The 9748-nt window shown below is 53.7% G+C and overlaps 1 long non-coding RNA gene across 1 annotated transcript; it reads left to right on the top strand.

Moving 5' to 3' along the window:
* The first annotated feature begins 300 nt into the window (after positions 1–300).
* Positions 301–4363, top strand: LOC109269710 (uncharacterized). Its single transcript, XR_008421858.1, has 3 exons — positions 301–1061; positions 2070–2408; positions 4074–4363. It is a non-coding gene; the product is annotated as an uncharacterized LOC109269710 (long non-coding RNA).
* The last annotated feature ends 5385 nt before the right edge of the window (positions 4364–9748 follow it).

Raw genomic sequence — 9748 nt, 5'->3', positions numbered from 1 at the left:
TACCCGGCAACTGGCCTCAGCGCCCCGCCAGCCGGGCGCGCTCCATATCCTTCCGCCCAGCCGCCGGATTACATCAGCGCCGGCCCGCCCCGCCCCGCCCCGCCCGGCCCCGCCCCTCCCGCCGGCCGGCCCTGTGGGCGGGCCGCCGGCCCGGGCCCCGGCCGAGCCCCGCGACTGGGCGTGGGCGCCGGGCGCCGCGGGAGGGCGGAGGGCTGCGGGCGGGAGCCCACCCCGCGCGCGGGCCGTCGGAGGGGGAGACGCCCCCCCCCCCACCCCTGCGGAGGGGCGCGTGGGGCGGCTCTGGGCGGGAGCCCCTGAACTCCGCCGCGGCCGCCCCACCCCGGACCCCAGACCCGGCTGGGGCCGTGCGGCTGGCGGTGCGCCGCCCCACCCGCGGCCCGGGGCAGCCCCCGCCTTTCCGGGTGCAAACTCCACCTGTCTGCGCCCCCTCCTAACCGCGTCCTGGGATGGCTGGAGTGGGCGGTTTAAAATAAAGACTTCAATTTTTTTTTTTTTTTTTTTTAAAGAAACCCAGAAGACAAGCTAAAGAAATGTGACACGGCTCTTTTTATTAAGTAGGCAAAAATAAATTCTGGAACGTTCGAAAGTAGGAACCAAAAATGAGCACTAACCTTTTAATCAAAGTCTCTTCACACCCACCCACCTGACTTAAATGTGATTCCCAGTCCTGTCCTTAAAAAGCGAATACTCAAGTATGATAGGAGGGTGGAGCCCGGGAGATCACCAATTTACCAAGAGGAAACCCGTCCGGAGGAGGGAGTGACCTGCCTGGGGTCATTGTTCATTGATTGATTTATTGAGCACCCACCGGGCCGCCAGGCGCCGAGCTCTTCTGTTCAGAACTTGCAAGGCAACCAGCTCACAGGCTCATGGCAGAAGCGGAAGCAGAACCTGGGAAGGGGCCAGCTGGGCAGTGCGCCGGCTGCTGGAGGGATGGCTATGGAGAACTCTCATTTACATACTACCTACAAAGTGGTTTTCTGCAAACATTTCTTTCACTCTTCGGAAGAATCCTGGATGTTGTCATCCCCATACCACAGGTGAGGAAGCTGAGGCTCAGAGAAAGTGATTTTTCCTAAGCCTTGATGCTAGTGGGTTGGGGAGAGGGGGAGGGGGACGCTTCTGACCTCCGCGTACCACGCTGCCTCTCAGAGGAGGCAGGATTGGAATCCGGACTCCGGGCTCTGAGCGCTGGGGTCTTCCCTTGCACGGCTCCTTTGCGTCAGCTTGCTCACAATTTTGTTTTGCGAGGTTCAGAGGTTCATCGCGGTTGAGTGTGCCTCAATCACAAATCACAGTGCATTCATTCAATCAGCATCTTCTGAGCACCTGTGCTGGGTTTGGCTCCAGGCCAGGCTGGGGTGGCCCGGCCTTCTTGGAGCTCAGCCTAAAAAAGGGAGGGAGAAGCAGGAAGGGTGTGGAAAAGCCAGGGTGGTCTGGAGCAAGGGAGAGCCAAGTAAAGGAGCCGAGCTGCCAGGTACCCCCAAACCTGGGATTTCCCAGACCAGAGAGAGCTCCCTCCAAATGGGAGGGATTTGCAGAGTGATCAACTTTGAATTTTTGCCACATTGGTAACGTTGCTGTCGTCTACACTCATTTTGGGAAAGAATTTATGAACGGCAAAAAATAAAAATAGTAACAATGTATCTCGGATATTCTCAGAAGAAAGGAAACTCGGTTGGCAATGTTATAGCTATACACACAAACACACGCAGAGTTTACTGACCTTATTTTTCTCATTTTGCCACAGACCAGGTTTTCTAAACCATAGTGAAATCAGAAGGCTTCTTAGAGGGCAGAAGTATTTAAACTGAGCAGGAATTAACTAGGATTAGTAGGATTTAGAGATGGTAGGGGAAGATTCTAGATTAGAGAATGAAAGTGTCTCCGTTACTTTGTTTCCTTGACAAAATAGCTCCCTGTGCCTCAGATGGTTTTGCTTTGAGAAAAGTCCTAGAAGGTTGGGCTGACTCCAACCTCAGGGACTTTGCACTTCCTGAATCATCTCTCCCCCATATCTTTGCATGGCTGGCTCCTTCTTGTTTCAGGGCTCAGCTACAATGTCCTCTGTTCAGAGACACCTTCCCCGATCCCCAGCGTAGAGTGATCTGCTTTCCCGGTTGTGATGCAACCGCCCTGTTTTTGTTTTTTCTTCATAGTTCTTACTAGTGTATGAAATCATCTCGATTGTATGTTTGTTTAGTCGTTAAACTCAGCCTTCCCCCCACCCCCAACCCCAAGACCTGCATCCCAGGAGAGACGTCATCTTGTCCGCAGCATTCACCGACCCATTGTGAGACCTGCCGGTTTGTGGGCAAATGACCGAACGGCCATCTGTACCGTAGTCCAAGAGGACATACGGAGAGAAGACAACCCTGCTCACTCAGGTGAGCAATTGGGAACAGCGTCTCCAACAGGAACCCTGCACTCTCTACTATGCCACCCTGCCTGAGACCTTTCTTAAGGCTTCTGAGAAATGATCAGCCGAGTTCAAACCAGAATAACAGTAGTTCCTTGGCTCTTGAGGGCTGTGGTCCGCAGGGAAGGAAAAGAGGCCGGAGGACTCTGGTGTTAAGGCACAATTGGTATGGATGTGCAGGAGCCCCACTTCAGGATTTTCTCAGCATAAGTCGGCAGTCATTCATTTCGCGTCTCCAGCCCCAGGACCCCGGCCTGCCGCTCTTTGACCCCTCCATGAGGGGGGTGGCAGTGAGAGCGGGAACAGGACCATTCCTAGTGCCCTCTGACCTGGATGTCCTGGATGCCAGCGAGGATTCAGGCCCATGCCAGCTGGGGCAGTGGTTTTGTGACCACACCCCTGAGTCCGGAATGCTTTGTGATGCCGCACAGCACGTGCGTGCCCACTGGCAGAAAGCAGGAGCTGGGCCTCCTTGGCTCTCTGACCTGGGGTATGTATGTAATCTCCCTTTCTGGGGCTCAGTTTCCCCTTCTGCACAACAGTGGATTTAGGCAGGAAGATTTCAAAAGTATCCGCCCGTTTTGGTTTTTTTCCTCTGAAGGTTGGAAACAAAATTTCAATGAAGCTGACTTTGGTAAAAGGGAGAGGCCATGTGGGGAGTGGGGGGGGGGGGGTGCGGGAGGTATGCAGGAAATCTCTGGGGGCACCTGGGTGGCTCAGTCTGTCGGTCGTCTGACTTTGGTCGGCTAAGGTCATGATCTCGCAGTCCATGGGTTGGAGCCTTGCATCGGGCTTACTGCTCTCAGTGCAGACCCCATTTTGGATCTTATGTCCCCCTCTGTCTCTCCCCCACTCATTCATTCTCTTTCTCTCTCTCTCAAAAATAAATGAAAATAAATAAATAAATAATCAATAAGTACGTACAAATTTCAGGTGTCCCCCACACTGACAATATCTGCTCCGTTATTGAGCCCAGCTGCACGCCAGGTGCTGTACTCACATTGTCCCAACCCCTGACAGTGGTCAGCTGGGGGAGGATTCCCATTTGCAGTTGGAGATGTGGAGGACCCCCAAACAGGTTAGTGGCTTGCCCCGGGGGCCACACTGCTACTAAGTGGCAGGTTAGGGGGCTTGCCCCTGGGCCACGTGGCTACTAAGTGGCAGGTTAGGGGGCTTGCCCCTGGGCCACGTGGCTACTAAGTGGCAGGTTAGGGGGCTTGCCCCTGGGCCACGTGGCTACTAAGTGGCAGGTTAGGGGGCTTGCCCCTGGGCCACGTGGCTACTAAGTGGCAGGTTAGGGGGCTTGCCCCTGGGCCACGTGGCTACTAAGTGGCAGGTTAGGGGGCTTGCCCCTGGGCCACACGGCTACTAAGTGGCAAGCACCAGCATTTGATTGTAGCCCTGCTCTTGCTACTATGCCGCACGTTTCCATTAAAGTCCATCCTGAGTCAGCTTTGAGTGACTCAACGAATGATGCCCAGATGAGAACCCCAAGCTGAGAAGCTCCCCCTTGCCTCCCCACGGGCCCAACACCCTCATTTAGGATTCTGACTGGTCTTCTCCACTCAGATGCTGTCAGTCAAGGCAGTGAATGAACCCCTCCTTCTTGACTTTTTCCATTCGTCTACCCAAGCCTACAGCCCCTCCTGACACCTCTCCTCTCAGCGGCCCTGCATCCCCTTCAGGAGTGGTAAATGCTACTCCAGCATCTGAAGAGTTGAGGTCAAGCCTCTGACACAGCCTCACACTATGACCTTGAGGAGCCCGCTGACCTCCATAGGGCTTCCATTTCCCTGTACCCGAAACGATGGAGAGACAATGGCCTTGTCCTGCTCATCTGTCAGTTATATTAAGGGCTGAACAAAGTCAGACATATGATGTCCTCTGTAGACTCTATACACATGTAAATGTCAAGTCTCGTTACCCTTTTTTCAAACTCATTCCAAGGACCGATGGCTTTATCCTCACTCCTGCCCCCTCCCCCCCCAGTTTGGAGAAAACGCGACAGAGTCACCAGCGACCATCTAATCTAGAGGTTGGGTGGCATGCTGGCCAAGCACACAGGCTGGACGGATGGGTTGAACCTGGGCTTTACCACTTACTAGCTTGCCAACACAGATAAGCTATTTTGCCTCTCAGTTTCCTCATCTGTAAAATGGGCATAATATAGTAGGATCTACCTCAGAGAGCTGTGTATAAGCGAATCCACTGAGGGGGTCAGAACAGTGCTGGGCACACAGCAAATATGCAACGAATGCCAGCCCTTTGCACTTGAACTCTTCTCTGATTCCCTCTTCCTCTACCCCCTCCCCCCCACCCGCTGTCACTCTGCATGCTCCTGGGTGCCTTCCTCCACCCTGCAGCCTGAACTCACATGGAGACGGACCCTGACCCTTTTCCGAGGTCCCAGACCTGCCTCCCACACTTGTCCACCCTGCCGGTGAGGCCTGCACCCCAGCATGTCCACAGCTGACCTTGTGCCCTGATCTGTGCCTTCCACACACAGTCCGTGCCCCCGCGCCCTTCTCCATTTATGGCATTGCCCTCTGCCCCTTGTGCTGAGCTAGAGCCCTCGTGCACTGCTCTGCTGAGTCTGCTTCAGAAATGAACGTGCGGTCGGGCTGGCTATGAGTCTGGCACCACCACTTGACAGCTATGCAACCTTGAACAAGTTACTTCCTCTCTCTGAGCTGGTCTCCATGTCTTGAAAACAGAAACAACCAGAGAACCCTCGGGTAGCAAACACTCATCTCTTGATTCAGCCGCCCAGGATACGAAGCCCATTCTGATCTTTAGGGAACCCCCCCACCTACCAGTCCAAGTAAGAAGTGAGGCCAAAGTCTCTCTACAGGAGCCCAAAGGCTAGACATTGACCACACCTCCCTCCCAATCTCCCGGCCTCAGCCCCGATGGCTTGCCATCAGTGACAACACAGAGCAATTCAGGAGGCTTCCTCTGCCCAGGTTTGCTTTTCCATCCCCAAGAGGACCCTGCGTCTGGGCGATTGGCACGTAAAGGGCTTGGAAGTGATTTTTAATCAACATTTTAAGCTATGAGCATAGCCTACCGGTGGCTTGTCAGCAGCCTGGCCTTTTGTAGGAGAGGGTGTCCCACCCAGCTGATATTTAAAGGCCTGGAGCAGGTGATCTGGAAGGTCGTTCCTCCCTTTTCTCCATCAAAGGAGGCTCCCCGGCTGTCATACCAAGAGGAGAAGGCATGGGAAGGAATGCCGTGCAGAGAAGCATGGGAAACCTGGGGGTGGACCAGATCCTCTCCATTTACCCCCGTGTCTTAGCCTGGACAAGTTCCTTGCACCTTTCTTCCCAGAGCACAGCGTGAAGCAGATCCCAGCCAGCCAAGGACAACAGGAAATGGACCTTTTCGTCCAACCACTGAGGGCACAGGGCTCTTACAGGGTCACTGATGTGTTCTAGCACACTTCACAAGCACTCATGGGCTTGCTCTGTGCTGCATGTCAGGGACCGGGGTGAATCAGACACCGACATCTTATAAGGCCCTGGTCCTACTGGATTAGGGCTCCCCCCCCCCCCCCCCCGTTCTAGGATGACCTCATCCCAGCTAATTACATCTGCAAAGACTGTATTTACAAACAAGTTCACCAAGGGGCTGGGGGTTAGGAGTTCAACATGTTTTTGCTGGGGGGGGGGGGGGGGGCGGAGGGGACACTGTATAACCCACAACACCTACTCTGTCCTTGGCCTTGTATCTTATACACTATCTCACTTAACCTTTATCTCTTCTTGGGAGGGACTATTATTGTTGTCATCTTACTTTCTGGGAAACAGCCTCAGAGAATTTATTTTTAATTTTATTTTTATTTATTTTTTAAAAATTTTTAAATCTGAAATAGCATATAGTGCGACAGTGATTTCAGGAGTAGATTCCTTAGTGCCCCTTCCCCATTTAGCCCATCCCCCCTCCCACAACCCCTCCAGCAACCCTCTGTTCTCCATATTTATGAATCTCTTTTGTTTTGTCCCCCTCCCTGTTTTTATATTATTTTTGCTTCCCTTCCCTTATGTTCATCTGTTTTGTCTCTTAAAGTCCTCATGAGTGATGTCGTATGATTTTTGTCTTTCTCTGACTAATTCCACTAGCATAATGCCCTCCAGTTCCATCCATGTAGTTGCAAATGGCAAGATTTCATTCTTTTTGATCGCCGAGTAATACTCCATTGTATATATATATACCATGTTTTCTTTATCCATTCATCCATTGACAGACATTTGGGCTCTTTCCATACTTTGGCTATTGTTGATAGTGCTGCTATAAACACGGGGGTGCATGTGTCCCTTCGAAACAGCACACCTGTATCCCTTGGATAAATGCCTAGTAGTGCCATTGCTGGGTCGTAGGGTAGTTCTATTTTTACTTTTTTGAGGAACCTCCATACCGTTTTCCAGAGGAGCTGCACCAGCTTGCATTCCCACAGCCTCGGAGAACTGAAGTGATTCTCCCAAGTCCACAGCTGAGCTGGCTGTGCCAAGCCCAAGGACCCAAGCCTTCCAGGTCTCTCCCCTCCCTTCCTTCCTTCCATCCATCCATCCATTCAGCAAACACTTGCTGAGCTCAATCTGACCCGCGCTGTGCTGGACTCTTGGGAGGCAAGGGTAAATAAAGTCAGCCTGGCTCCACGGAGCCTGCAATCTAAGGAGGAGGAAACTATAAAACGTTTACATGTGTCATTACTAACTGTGATAAATGTTGCAAGAGGCAGCAAATGGGAGGAATGGACTCAGCTGTAGCTACTTTAGCTTAGTCAGCGAAGGGCTTCTCCCAGGAAGTGCTTTTCAGATTGAGTCTTAGAGAACGGGAAGAACTGGGTTCTTCGTGGTCAGGAGGGGAGGGGAGGGGGTGTGTTCCGGGCAGAGGAATAACACATACAAAGGTCTGGAGGCAGGAAAGGTCCTAGTGCATTCAGAAACCGAAAGCAGCGTCGGCACGGCTAGAGGATTGCAGAGGACTTTGGAGAGGTGGGGTGTGTGTGTGTGTCTGGATCAAAGCCAGAGCTTGTAAGCTATGGCAGGGAAGACTAAGTCTTGGCTTTGGGGGTATTCGGAGCCTCAGGACTCGTGAGTGCCAGGTCAAATCCGAAGCCGGAAAATGTCCCCCGTTCCCGAGGTAGCCTGCCTGGGAAGCAGAGCAGTGACTCGGGAGGAGTTGGGGTTCTGAGCGTGGCTCGCTGGGTGACCCCGGGCGAGTTGTGACCCTTCTTGGGGCTCCTGCCTCCTCCCTTGCAAAGCTGTCGGTGCTGTGTGCACCCTCAGAACCTCTGACGAGGGAAAGGGGGCAAGCCCTTTGGTGACCTGCTGCCCTTGACTTCTGACTACATCTCAGGCTCACGTGAAGTTGCAAGTTCACAGAGAGTCAGGAGCCACACTCGGGCTGAAGCTGTCTGACTTTGGGTGGCCGCTGAGGCTGTTTCCTCACCTGCGAAAGAGTATTAATAATGCACACCTTGCACACGGCATGAGCCTTTGGAACTCTTGCTTCACCTGCATTTGCCTTCCAGGAAGGCCCTACGTATTTGTACCGTTAGCGGCAAATGCTCTTAGGGAGCACCTCGTACATGCAGGTGCTTCGCTAAGAATTTTCACCTGTGTTGTATGTCCGCGTCACCCACCCCACAGGTGAGGACGCTGAGGCTCAGAGAGGAAGTGACTCGTCCAAGGTCGTCTCTCCTCGTCTAGTGCCCTTTCCACTTCAAGCATGCCCCAAGTTGGGACAGCCCTTCTGAGGAATGGCGAGCACCTCGCAGGTGGAGTATTCGTACACAGCCCGATCCTTTGGCTGAGATCCTGGAGGAGATACTGAAGCACCTGCTGTGGTCTGGACAGGATGATATCCAAGGATCCTTCCAACCCTGCAAGTCTGAACAGGATCGAAGGGTGGCGAAAGAGTGCATTTACTGGGGGCGCCTGGGGGGCTCAGTGGGTTAAGCGTCCTGCTCTTGACTTCGGCTCAGGTCACGATCTCACAGTTCGTGGGTTCGAGGCCCGCGTCAGGCTCTGCGCTGACAGCAGATTCCCTCTGTCTCTCTCAACCTCTGTCTCTGCCCCTCCCCCACTTGCGTGCGTGGAGGAGGCAGGGAGGGTGGTGATAACAGTTGGAGACCCCAGGGGCCTGGAAATTCCTGATAGCACATAGGTCATCGTTGAGTCTCCTGGCTGTCCTTGCTCTCCCCCCAAGGACACTGTGCAGACCCAGTAAAAAGGGTAGCATGTGGATGCCTTTACTAGGTCAGGCTGGTGACAATGCATACGAAATGCTTCACCACCTCAGGCCAACCCAGGTCGTGTTTATCTGAACTCCGAGCCCAGAGGACCAACTCCTCCACTGGTCAGATGCCCGGCCTTGGGCAAAGTCTGTTCCCTGCTCTGAGCCTTAACTTTCTTACCCATGAAGTACTTATGAAGACAAGAGTGTCCAACACCTAAGTTGTTGTGGGTCTAGAGGGAGACCGATGATCTCTGTAACAGGCTTGCTCCCTGGCCCAAAATCTGGACCACAGGAGTTAATGTTGATGATGACGATCAGGAAGGCTGGTGTCATTGCCCCGGGGCTGGCAGAGGCTTTGTTTGGTTGTCACAGACTTTGCCTGGAGAGAGAACTGGTGGCATCTAGGGGTAATGCATTCGGAAAGGAGCTGAGAGATCTTTCCAGACCTGGCTGAGCCGGAGGCGCCATCATGGGAGCCGACACCAGCCACAAACAGGACCAGATGGTTAGACGCACAGAGCCCAAGAGCCAGGACATTTACCTGAGACTGCTGGTCAAGCTGTACAGGCTTCTGGCCAGACGAACCGGCTCCACGTTTAGCCACGTTGTGTCGAAGAGGGTGTTCGTGAGTCCCGCCAGCGGTGGCCTCTGTCCCTTTCCCAGATGATCAGGAGGATGAAGCTTCCTGGCCGAGGAGAAAACAGCTATGGTTGTAGGGACTGTAACCGACGAGGTGAGTGCCCAAAAGGTACCCGAACTGAAGGTGCGGGCAGTCGTCCCCAAGCCGCATCCTCAAAGCCGGGGGCAAGGTTCTGGCCTTTGACCAGTTGCCCCTGGACAACCCCCCACCAAAGGGCTGTGGCACCGTCTTGCTCTCTGGTCCGTGCAAGGGCTGAGAAGTACACAGGCATTTTGTCGGGGACCTCAGAGAAGTCCACACCAAATCCCACAGGAGATCAAAGGGCTGGAAGTTTGAGCTCACCAGAGGCCACCCAGCCAGCTACAGAAACTAGCCCCAGATCCTGGCTTGTTATTAAAAGGATTTTAGATGCAGGGGCACCTGGGTGG

The sequence above is a fragment of the Panthera pardus genome, unplaced genomic scaffold, assembly GCF_024362965.1.
Source record: "Panthera pardus isolate Hobbes unplaced genomic scaffold, ASM2436296v1 HiC_scaffold_13, whole genome shotgun sequence".
Taxonomy (NCBI): domain Eukaryota; kingdom Metazoa; phylum Chordata; class Mammalia; order Carnivora; family Felidae; genus Panthera; species Panthera pardus.
Note: the sequence above shows the minus strand (reverse complement) of the source record. Positions and strands in the feature narration are given on the sequence as shown.